This window comes from Mirounga leonina, unplaced genomic scaffold, assembly GCF_011800145.1.
Source record: "Mirounga leonina isolate KUSES-001 unplaced genomic scaffold, KU_Mleo_1.0 Mir_204, whole genome shotgun sequence".
Lineage (NCBI taxonomy): Eukaryota > Metazoa > Chordata > Mammalia > Carnivora > Phocidae > Mirounga > Mirounga leonina.
In genome coordinates, this window is record NW_023270513.1 from 7,752,508 (window position 1) to 7,763,329 (window position 10,822).

Here is a 10,822-nt window from a genome sequence, read left to right on the forward strand (position 1 = left end):
CCCCCCCCCCCCCCCCGCCATTGCTCTGACTTTTCTTTGAACATGAATGTGGTGGCTTTTTAGCTGGGACACCCTTTTCCCAACTCTGCCTCCCTTCACCTATCATATGCTCTGACGTTCTAACGTTTTCTCTTTTTATCTCTGTGTCCCCATGAAAAAGCCCCAGAAAAAGCCTATCAATTTTCCTTCCTAATGCCTAGGTTTCTGAGAAATGTGTCTGTTCTACATCATCTTTTTTTTTTTTTTAAAGATTTTATTTATTTATTTATTTGAGAGAGAGAATGAGAGAGCGAGCGAGAGAGAGAGCACATGAGAGGGGGGAGGGTCAGAGGGAGAAGCAGACTCCCTGCCGAGCAGGGAGCCCGATGCAGGACTCGATCCAGGGACTCCAGGATCATGACCTGAGCCGAAGGCAGTCGCTTAACCAACTGAGCCACCCAGGCGCCCCCTACATCATCTTTAATAGCCTCTTAGAAGGGGTGCCTGGGTGGCTCAGTCATTAAGCGTCTGCCTTTGGCTCAGGTCATGATCTCAGGGTCCTGGGATCGAGTCCCACATCGGGTTCCTGCTCAGCGGGGAGCCTGCTTCTCCCTCTACCTGCTGCTCTCCCTGCTTGTGTGCATGCTCTCTCGCTTGCTCGCTCTCTCTCTCTGACAAATAAATAAAATATTTTTAAAAATAGCCTCTTAGAAGTATTTAGAAAATCTGGAGCTCAAAAATGCATTCTGCCATGTTGGTATTTTAGTTTAGTAAATTAAGAACACTGACATAGCTGCAGAGCCACATAACAGGTCACACGGGCTAGTACCTCTGATTTGATTAAAGTTGCTTCCATGTACATTGACACCATATAATGAATGTGCTGAGTTGGTTATGTGCACTTTCTACCCTGGAATGAGATGTATAAACTTTCCTCTTGGATTTGTATCATGTCCAAAGAGATACTGTTGTGTTGGCTTATACCTGCAAAAGAGAGGAAATAGCCATTTGGTTTGGCAGATGCTTCAGAAGAGAAAGGGATAGAATGATGGCAGATACCTGCTGGGAGGGGTCGGAAGCTATCCGTGCTGAAATGCTATTATCCTTATGTTTATCCTCAACCAGTCTTGGGCTTCTCCATTCATTGGCTTTGTTTGACCCTCTTTCTATTTCCCTTGAAGGAAATAAGTTCATCCATATTCTGTCAACAGTTCCAGTTTTACAGTGGAATCTTGTATTTCTGGTTCATCATAACAAGAAATCATTCTAAAAAAACCCAAAAAACCCCATACTTTGATCCTGTTCTTGAAAGAACATGTAGTGACACCTTTATTGTCTGTAAATTTTGTGGGAGAGAAGTCAAGACTTGGCCATCTCCCATGCCCATCCCCGTTCCTAGGAGGAGTTATCACAGTACCATAAGCAAATCTCTCCTAAATCTGTTTCTCCTTCCTCCCTCCTACCTCCTTCCAGGTGTTTCTCCTATAGCACTGACTGGGAAATTGGGTGGCCTCATGTCAGACCCAAGAGAAGTGGGAGAGAGTTGTGAACTGATTTAAGAAAAGCATCTGACAAAAATATCATCCTTTTTTTTTTACTTTCAGGGAGATAATAAAGTACATAAAAATAAATGTTCTTTCCTTTTAGAATCACAATTCATTGGTTTATAGGCTGTGTTTGGTTGGAGGGGCTTGTGTAAATCAGAGTGTCCAGATCAGCATTCTGGTATATTTGCCCACAAACATAGCACTTACTAGCATCATGAATTTCTCCCATAAATTGCTTAGATGATGAGCCAGATTATGGCTTTGACCTCGTCCTTCTTGCTGTTCAGTTGGGAGAACTAATTGCAAATGGGTTCTGGAAAGAAATATGGAAAAAAGCCATCTCTGAGTGGCAAGGAAGGGGAGGATGTCTTGCTGTTTTAGGAGTGGTGTCAGTGTGACTTTTCATTTAAAAATTTTTCATTGTTTTCTAAATTGTCTCAGTCAAAATAAATAATTTCTCACAAAAGAATAGGCTCAGATATATGCAGTGTTCAGAAAAGCTAGCAGTGGCTTGAATAAGAAAGACCCAGGATCTCAAGGAGGAGGAGACACTAGCCCAATCTACCAACAGAAAGTACTTTGGATCAAGAGAAACCATGCAGGTACCTGGGTGAACAGAGATACCATCACGGCTCTGTTCCTTACTGGATGGGTGACCTTGGACTACTTATTTAATTATTTAGTGTCTCAGTATCTTCATCTAGAAACTGGGGCAATAATAATATTTCCCTCTTGAGTCATTTGTTAGCTGCATAAACACATTTAAAGTACTTATTACAATGCCTGGCACATAAATGCTCCCCAATTTTTGCCATTAGCTATTGTTATTATTATAAAACAAGCAAGGGTACATGGTATGAATGAGAGTATTGAAAAAGTCAAAAGAGAGTCCTTACCACCCCCCTCCCTGAGAAGGTATTGCCACAAACCTCAGGAATCATGCTAGGAGATGTCTCCTCATACACACATACACACAAAGGCTTTGTCCAGGGTTATCCCAACCCCTCCCCATTATGATGTTATTGCAAAATATATTATTGTGCTTTTATTTCTTTTTCCAAGCTACAGCTCTACTGAAACCTTTAGTACTTAGAAGAACACTGGACTATCAAAGGAGGGTGGACCCCCAAGTTTCTGGAGTGTGACACATGTAGTAGAAGGTAATCTTGGCCCCTGATACTCTAGGGATGTGTGAAGGAGAGAGTACTAAGGTTAAACTACCAAGACCTGGCTAGAAATTCCTCAGTTCTGCCGAGGGTTGGCCCTGTAAATGGGTTTTTGTGGTGTGTCTTCTTCCCACCCTCTTGTAAACATTTTGAATCAGTGCTTGATAGTGTGGCAGCTTCAGGATTCAATCTCTTCACAAGCTTCTCTTGGTCATCATTAGGGGAAAGAAACAAATTCTGCACCCCAAACCAAAGAAAATGTGGGGCAACATAGAAATCCCTTCAAGTGGGCAACCGAGTTTGTGGTAGAAAGGAGTCAGAGGGGAAAGAAAAAGGATCAGGCAGCCTGACCACAAGGCTCAAACACACCTGGGACCTAGAGAAGATGAAACATTTCAGGTCCAGGAAGGAAAGAGGAGAAGAGAGGCTTCGCCTTACCAAGCCGTATGTGCCATTCCAGGCATGTTGGCTGGAATTGCTCCCAACACAGGGCTTGAACTGGCTGAACGACCCCAGGAGCTCCCAGGGAGCAAGAAATCTGGAGGAACTTGTGATGGACAGAAGGTGAAATCTCACTAAAAACCTGCTTGTTTCACAACACACACCAGGCAGGATTTTGGCACTTCTGAGGAAACTCAATCAGTTTCCATACACACATACAAAAGGATGAGGTCTGAAGAGGAAGAAAATGCTTTTTGCTTTTAGTCACATGTCCTAAGAGCTCAGAATAATCATCTTGAGATTCTGAAGCTTCCCAAAAGAGAAGTTTATTATTTTAAAGGAAATCTGAATGCAGAAAGGGGAGCAACAGGAACATGTACCAAGGGCTTCTCACAGTTATGTTGTTTTCTTTGACCCTTGAGTGCATCCCAGCAGTAGACAAGGAATTATGGAAAGAAATCATTTCACAGAATAATACCAAGACATAGATAGCTTTACTAGAGACTGAGGGATTAAGAAAATAATTTTTTTCTTCAACGTAACTCATGCAGAAATTCCACGTAGACTGTGGTATTCCATGGAGGAAGCAAAACATTTCTCTTCATATCATCCAACAAGCCTTGTTCCCTACTGCTTACACCTATATATCCAATGACTTAAGCAACTGATAAGAATTTGTGATCCAAAGAAATATTACATATCTTTATGTTCATTTCAGAATTACGTACAATAGCTAAGACATGGAAACATCCTAAATGTCCATCGATGGATGAACAGATAAAGAAAATGTGATATATATATACACAATGCAATATTACTCAGCCACAAAAAATAAAGAAATCCTGCCGGCCATTTGCAACAACACGGATGGACTTTGAGGGCATTATACTAAGTGAAATAAGTCAGACAGAAACACAAATACTGTATGTAAGATTTCACTTATATGTGGAATCTAAAAAGATCAAACTCAAAGTAACAGATCAGATTCATGGTTGCTGACAATTATCATATGGTTTCACTTATTTGTGGAACATAAGGAATAGCATGGAGGACATTAGGAGAAGGAAGGGAAAAATGAAGGGAAATCAGAGGGAGAGATGAACCATGAGAGACTATGGACTCTGAGAAACAAACTGAGGGTTCTAGAGGGGAGGGGATGGGGGATTGGTTGGCCCAGTGATGGGTATTAGGGAGGGCACGTATTGCATGGAGCATTGGGTGTTATATGAAAACAATGAATCGTGGATCACTACATCAAAAACTAAGGATGTACTATATGGTGACTAACATAAAAAAAAGATTCGTGGTTGCCACAGGTAGCGGTGGGGTGGAGAATTGGGTGAAGGGGGTCAAAAGGTACAAACCTCCAGTTGTAAGATAAATAAGTTCTGGGGATGCGAGATATTACATGATGCCTATAGCTAACAGTACTTTGTATATTGGTAAGTTGCTGAGAGAGTAGATCTTAAAAGATCTCATCACAAGGAGAAAAAACTGTAACTATGTGAGGTGATGGATGTTAACTAAATTTATTGTGGTGATCATTTCACAATATGTACATTAGCAAATCGCTGTGTTGTACACCTTAAACTTACATAATGTTATATGGCAATTGCATCTTTTTTAAAAAAGATTTTGTTTATTTATTTGACAGAGAGAGAGAGCACAAGCGAGGAGGAGAGGTGGAGGGAGAAGCAGGCTCCCCGCTGAGCAGGGAGCCCAATGTGGGACTTGATCCCAGGACCCTGGGATCATGACCTGAGCCGAAGGCAGATGCTTAATGACTGAGCCACCCAGGCGCCCCTATAAATTACATCTTAATAAAACCAGGAAAATAAGAACATGGGCTCCCCGTGTATATCCTAAGCTAGATGGTGCTGTAATATGTTGTGCCATTTATCACAGTGCTTTAAAAATGTACTTCCGCTCTCAGCCTAGTAATCGCTCTAAAATAGTGTATGCAAGTTTAGAGTTCATTTTCATTTTGACCACTGCAGTGGTTCTTGATTACGTTTCACTGCACCTCAGAAGTGCCAGGAGTAAGTAGTTGGAAGGAAGTAGAGCTATAGATAGCATTTTGCCCCCCTCCCCCGTACCCACAGTCCACGCAGTAGCCTTTGGGGAACAGGCATCAAAGGTCTGAGTTTGCACCACCTGTGCTGAAGTGGTTAGAGCACTGGATTTGAGATAAAGAGGCCAGAGTTTGAATCTCAATTATATATACCACTTACTAGCTGAGTGCAAAGTCATACTACTTCTCTGGGCCTCCTTTCCTCTTCTGTAAAACTTCACAGAGAGTTATGGAACAGGAATGTTATTATAATGTGCTAAGCAACTTTGAGGAATCGTCTATTGGGCATCAAATCCTGTAGACCCCTCAGACTAGAGCATGCACTGTGAATCACTTTCTCTTTCTTTTTTTCCTTCTTATTAACATATAATGTATTATGTTTCAGGGGTACAGGTCTGTGATTCATCAGTCTTACACAACAAATGCACTCACCACAACACATACCCTCCCCAATGTCCATCACCCAGCCACCCCATCCCCCACCACTCCAGCAACCCTCAGTTTGTTTCCTGAGATTAAGAGTCTCTTATGGTTTGTCTCCCTCTCTGGTTTCATCTTCTTTCATTTTTCCCTCCCTTCCCCTATGATCCTCTGTCTTGTTTCTCAAATTCCTCGTATCAGTGAGATCATATGATACTTGTCTTTTTTGATTGACTTATTTCGCTTAGCATAATACCCTCTAGTTCCATCCACACTGTTGCAAATGGCAAGATTTCAATTTTTTGATGGCTGCATAATATTCCATTGTGTATATATACCACATCTTCTTTATCCATTCATCTGTCGATGGACATCTGGGCTCTTTTCATAGTTTGGCTATTGTGGACATCGCTGCTATAAACATTAGGGTGCATGTGTCCCTTCGGATCACTGCATTTGTATCTTGGGGGTAAATACCCAGTAGTGCAACTGCTGGGTCATAGGGTAGCTCTATTTTTAACTTTTTGAGAGATGCCCATACTGTTTTCCAGAGTGGCTGCACCAGCTTGCGTTCCCACCAACAGTGTAGGAGGGTTCCCCTTTCTCTGCATCCCCGCCAACCTCTGTGATTTCCTGACTTGTTAATTTTAGCCATTCTGACTGGTGTGAGGTGGTATCTCATTGAGGTTTTGATTTGTCTCTCATACTCTCAGGTTTTGTGTGAGTCATGAAACCCTGTTTTCTAAAAACCTTCCCCAGGACTTTCCCCCACATCTTAGGGGGTAAAGTCTTTTAGTCTCTGCCCATTTGTACAAGCTCGGGAATGCCTTTGAAGGACATGGGGGTAAAAGCCAAGGGTCATAGGCCTTGGAAAAGAAATGAAAGTTCTTTTGAGGCATGACAAACCTTGTAATTGGGGTAGGATTAGGCTTCTGTTCTCAGAGTTATCTCTGGCTGGAAAATTGTTTTATTTGGGTGCTGACATATCTGCATGGAGACTGAGGTCCCTGGTTGCACTACCCTGTATTAGGTAGGACCCAGCAAAAGAGCGAGGTCACGGACTGCTGTTCCCTGTTGGGCCAGCTATGCCCTTCAGGGGCCAGGAGTTGTTGAGAAATTTTATATTATGCAGCAGGTGGCCTGAGGAGCGTTTATGTCTGTCACACTTGGAGGCCTTGAGAGGCTGGTGACTGACTGTAGTGGTACACAGGGTAAAGATTGTCTTGCTAACTGAGAGTTTGGCTTAGTTCTAATTCCCTCAGCAGTCATTTGGTGAAGGGGCAAAAAATGAGGTCTTCCCCATGGGAATTGTTTGATATCAAGGCCAAACTCAGAAAGGTTCCACCAGTTGTTGGGAGTGTGGTCCCCAAACCATTAACAACAACATCACCCAGGAACTTGGAGGAAATTCAAATTCTTGGACCCTTCTCTAGACCGAATGAATCGAAAACTCTGGGGGGAGGGAGGAGCAAGATGGCGGAGGAGTAGGAGACCTAAATTTTGTCTGGTCCCAGGAATTCAGCTAGATAGGGATCAAACCATTCTGAACGCCTACGAACTCAACAGGAGATCGAAGAAAAGAATAGCAGCAACTCTCTGAACAGAAAAGCGACCACTTTCTGGAAGGTAGGACGTGCGGAGAAGTGAATCTGAGGCGATATTCGGGAAGATGATTGATGCGGGGGAGGGAGCCTCCGTCCACCGCTTCTGGCAAGTGATAGAGCTGCGGAGCACAAAATTGGAACTTTTAGAAGTCTGCTCCGCTGAGAGACGTCGCTCCAGTGGCTAAGCGGGGGGTGGAACTCTCGCAGAACAGTGTGGTCTCAGGACCCTCAGGGTCACAGAAAGGGGGTGCCTGAGTGTGGCAGAGCTTCAGGTATCAGAGCAGGGAAGCCGGCTGCAGAGATGGAGCTGAGGCGTGGAATCTCAGCTCAGGGTTGCCATAAACCGTGATCTGTGGCACAGTCGGGCCACTGCTCCTCCAGCAGGGACCCAACAAGCGGCAGATCCGGGGAGACTCCCCTTCCTCCCCCGGGAGAAGCGGTGTGGAAGTGCACCACAGGGATCTGCTGGGTTTGGAGACTCCACACGGAGTAGGGTGCCAGAGATAGAAATGCTCGGTCACAGGCTGGGTGAGCATGGAGCGCAGCCGGAGACCAGGGAGAGGGGAGTGATTGACTGCTCTTCTCTGGGGGTGCACTGAGGAGTGGGGCCCTGAGTTCTCGGCTCCTCCGGGGAGGAGATTGGGAGGCCACCATTTTCACTCTCGGCCTCCAAAGCTGTATGGAAAGCTTGCAGGGAACAAAAGCTCCCGAGAGCAAACCCGAGCAGATTACTTAGCCTGGATCTGGCAAAGGCGGGGCAATTCCGCCTCCAGGAAAGACATTTGGGAACCATGGCAACAGGCCCCTCCCCCAGAAGATCAGTGAGAACAGCCAGCCAAGACCAAGTTTACTGATCAATGAGAATGGCAGAACTCCAGCGCTAGGGGAATACTGCACATAGAATCCGTGGCTTTTTTACCATGATTCTTTAGTCTTTCAAAGTTAATTTTTTTTAATTTCTTTTTCTTTTATCTTTTTTTAATTTTTCTTTTTCCCTTTTTCAACCAACGTCTAATCAATCCCTTTCTTAAAAAATCTTTTTTATTTTTCATTTTTACAGTCATATTGTATGCCTTCATAGTGGATTAACCTTATTTTTGGTATATATATATACACAAGTTGTTCTCTCTTTAAAATTTTGGGATACAGGGCGCCTGGGTGGCTCAGATGGTTAAGCCTCTGCCTTCGGCTCAGGTCATGATCCCGGGGTCCTGGGATCAAGTCCAACGTTAGGCTCCTTGCTCAGCGGGAAGCCTGCTTCTCCCTCTCCCACTCCCCCTGCTTGTGTTCCCTCTCTCGCTGTCTCTCTCTGTCAAATAAATAAAATCTTAAAAAATAAAATAAAATAAAATTTTGGGATACAGTTTCTTCTAACAGACCAAAATATACCCTAAATCTCTAGTGTATGGCTTTCTTCTAGTCTCCCGCCTGATCACATTCTCTCCTTTTTTTTTTTTTGTAAATCCTCTTCTTTCTTTCAACCAACTTCTTATCAATTCCTTTTATAAAATCTTTTATAATTTTCATCTTTACAGTCATATTCCATCCCTTCATTGTATCTACTCTTATTTTTGTACCTATATAAGTTTTTCTTTCTTTAAAATTTTGGGAGGCACTTTCTTCTAACAGACCAAAACATGCCCAAAATCTAGTCTGTGGCACTGATCCATGCACCAGCCTGATCATATTTGATCATTTTCTGTTTTTTTTTTGTTTTGTTTTATTTGTTTGTTTGTTTTTATCTTTTTCTCTTTTTTTTTCTTTTTTCTTTCTTTCTCTTTCTTTTCCCCCAGTTTCAGGTCTCTTCTGATTTGTTTAGTGTATATTTTTCTGGGGTCGTTGTTACCCTGTTAGCATTTTTGTTCTCTCATTCATCTCTTCTCCTCAGGACAAAATGACAAGATGGAAAAAAATCACCTCAAAAAAAAAAGAACAATAAGGAGTCCCGACTGCCAGGGACCTAATCAATACGGACATTAGTACGATGTTGAAACTAGAATTCAGAATGATGATTTTAAAGATACTAGCTGGGCTTGGAAAAAGCATGGAAGATATTAGAGAAACCCTTTCTGGAGAAATAAAAGAACTAAAATTTAACCAAGTAGAAATCAAAAAGGCTACTAATGAGGTGCAATAAAAAATGGAGGCTTTAACTGCTAGGATAAATGGGGCAGAAGAGAGAGTTAGTGATATAGAAGACGAAATGATGGAAAATAAAGAAGCTGAGAAAAAGAGCAATAAAAAACTACTAGATCACGAGGGCAGAATTTGAGACATAAGTGATACCATAAGATGAAACAATATTAGAATAATTGGGATCCCAGAAGAAGAAGAAAGAGAGGGAGGGGCAGAAGGCATATTGGAGCAAATTATAGTAGAGAACCTCACTAATTTGGGGAAGGAAACAGGCATCAAACTCCAGGAGACACAGAGAACCCCCCTCAAAATCAATAAAAATAGGTCAACACCCCAACATCTAATAGTACAACTTACGAGTCTCAGAGACAAAGAGAAAATCCTGAAAGCAGTTCGGGACAAGAGCTCTGTATCCTACAATGGTAGAAACATTAGACTGACAACAGACCTATCCACAGAGACCTGACAGGCCAGAAAGGACTGGCATGATATATTCAGAGCACTAAATGAGAAAAATATGCAGCCAAGAATACTATATCCAGCTAGGCTGTCATTGAAAATAGAAGGAGAGATAAAAAGCTTCCAGGACAAACAAAAACTAAAAGAATTTGCAAACACAAAACCAGCCCTACAAGAAATTCTGAAAGGGGTCCTCTAAGCAAAGAGATGGCCTAAAAGCAACATAGACCAGAAAACAATACAGACAATATATAGTAACAGTCACCTTACAGGCAATACAGTGGCACTAAATTCATATCTTGCAATAGGTACCCTGAATGTAAATGGGCTAAATGCCCCAATCAAAAGACACAGGCTATCAGATTGGATAAAAAACAAGACCCATTGATATGCTGTCTGCAAGAGACTCATTTTAGACCCAAAGACACCCCCAGATTGAAAGTGAGGGGGTGGAAAACCATTTACTATGCTAATGGACACCAAAAGAAAGCTGGGGTGGTAATCCTTACATCACACAAATTAGATTTTAAAGCAAAGACTATAATAAGAGATGAGGAAGGACACTATATCCTACTTAAAGGGTCTATCCCACAAGAAGATCTAACAATTGTAAATATCTATGCCCCTAACATGGGAGCAGCCAATTATATAAGGCAATTAATAACAAAAGCAAAGAAACACATTGACAACAATACAATAATAGTGGGGAACATTAACACCCCCCTCACTGAAATGGACAGATCGTCTAAGCAAAAGATCAACAAGGAAATAAAGACTTTAAATGACACACTGGACCAAATGGACTTCACAGACATATTCAGAACATTCCATCCCAAAGCAACAGAATACACATTATTCTCTAGTGCCCATGGAACATTCTCCAAAATCGATCACATCCTAGGTCACCAATCAGGTCTCAACTGGTACCAAAAGATTGGGATCATTCCCTGCATATTTTCAGACCACAATGCTTTGAAACTAGAACTCAATCACAAGAGG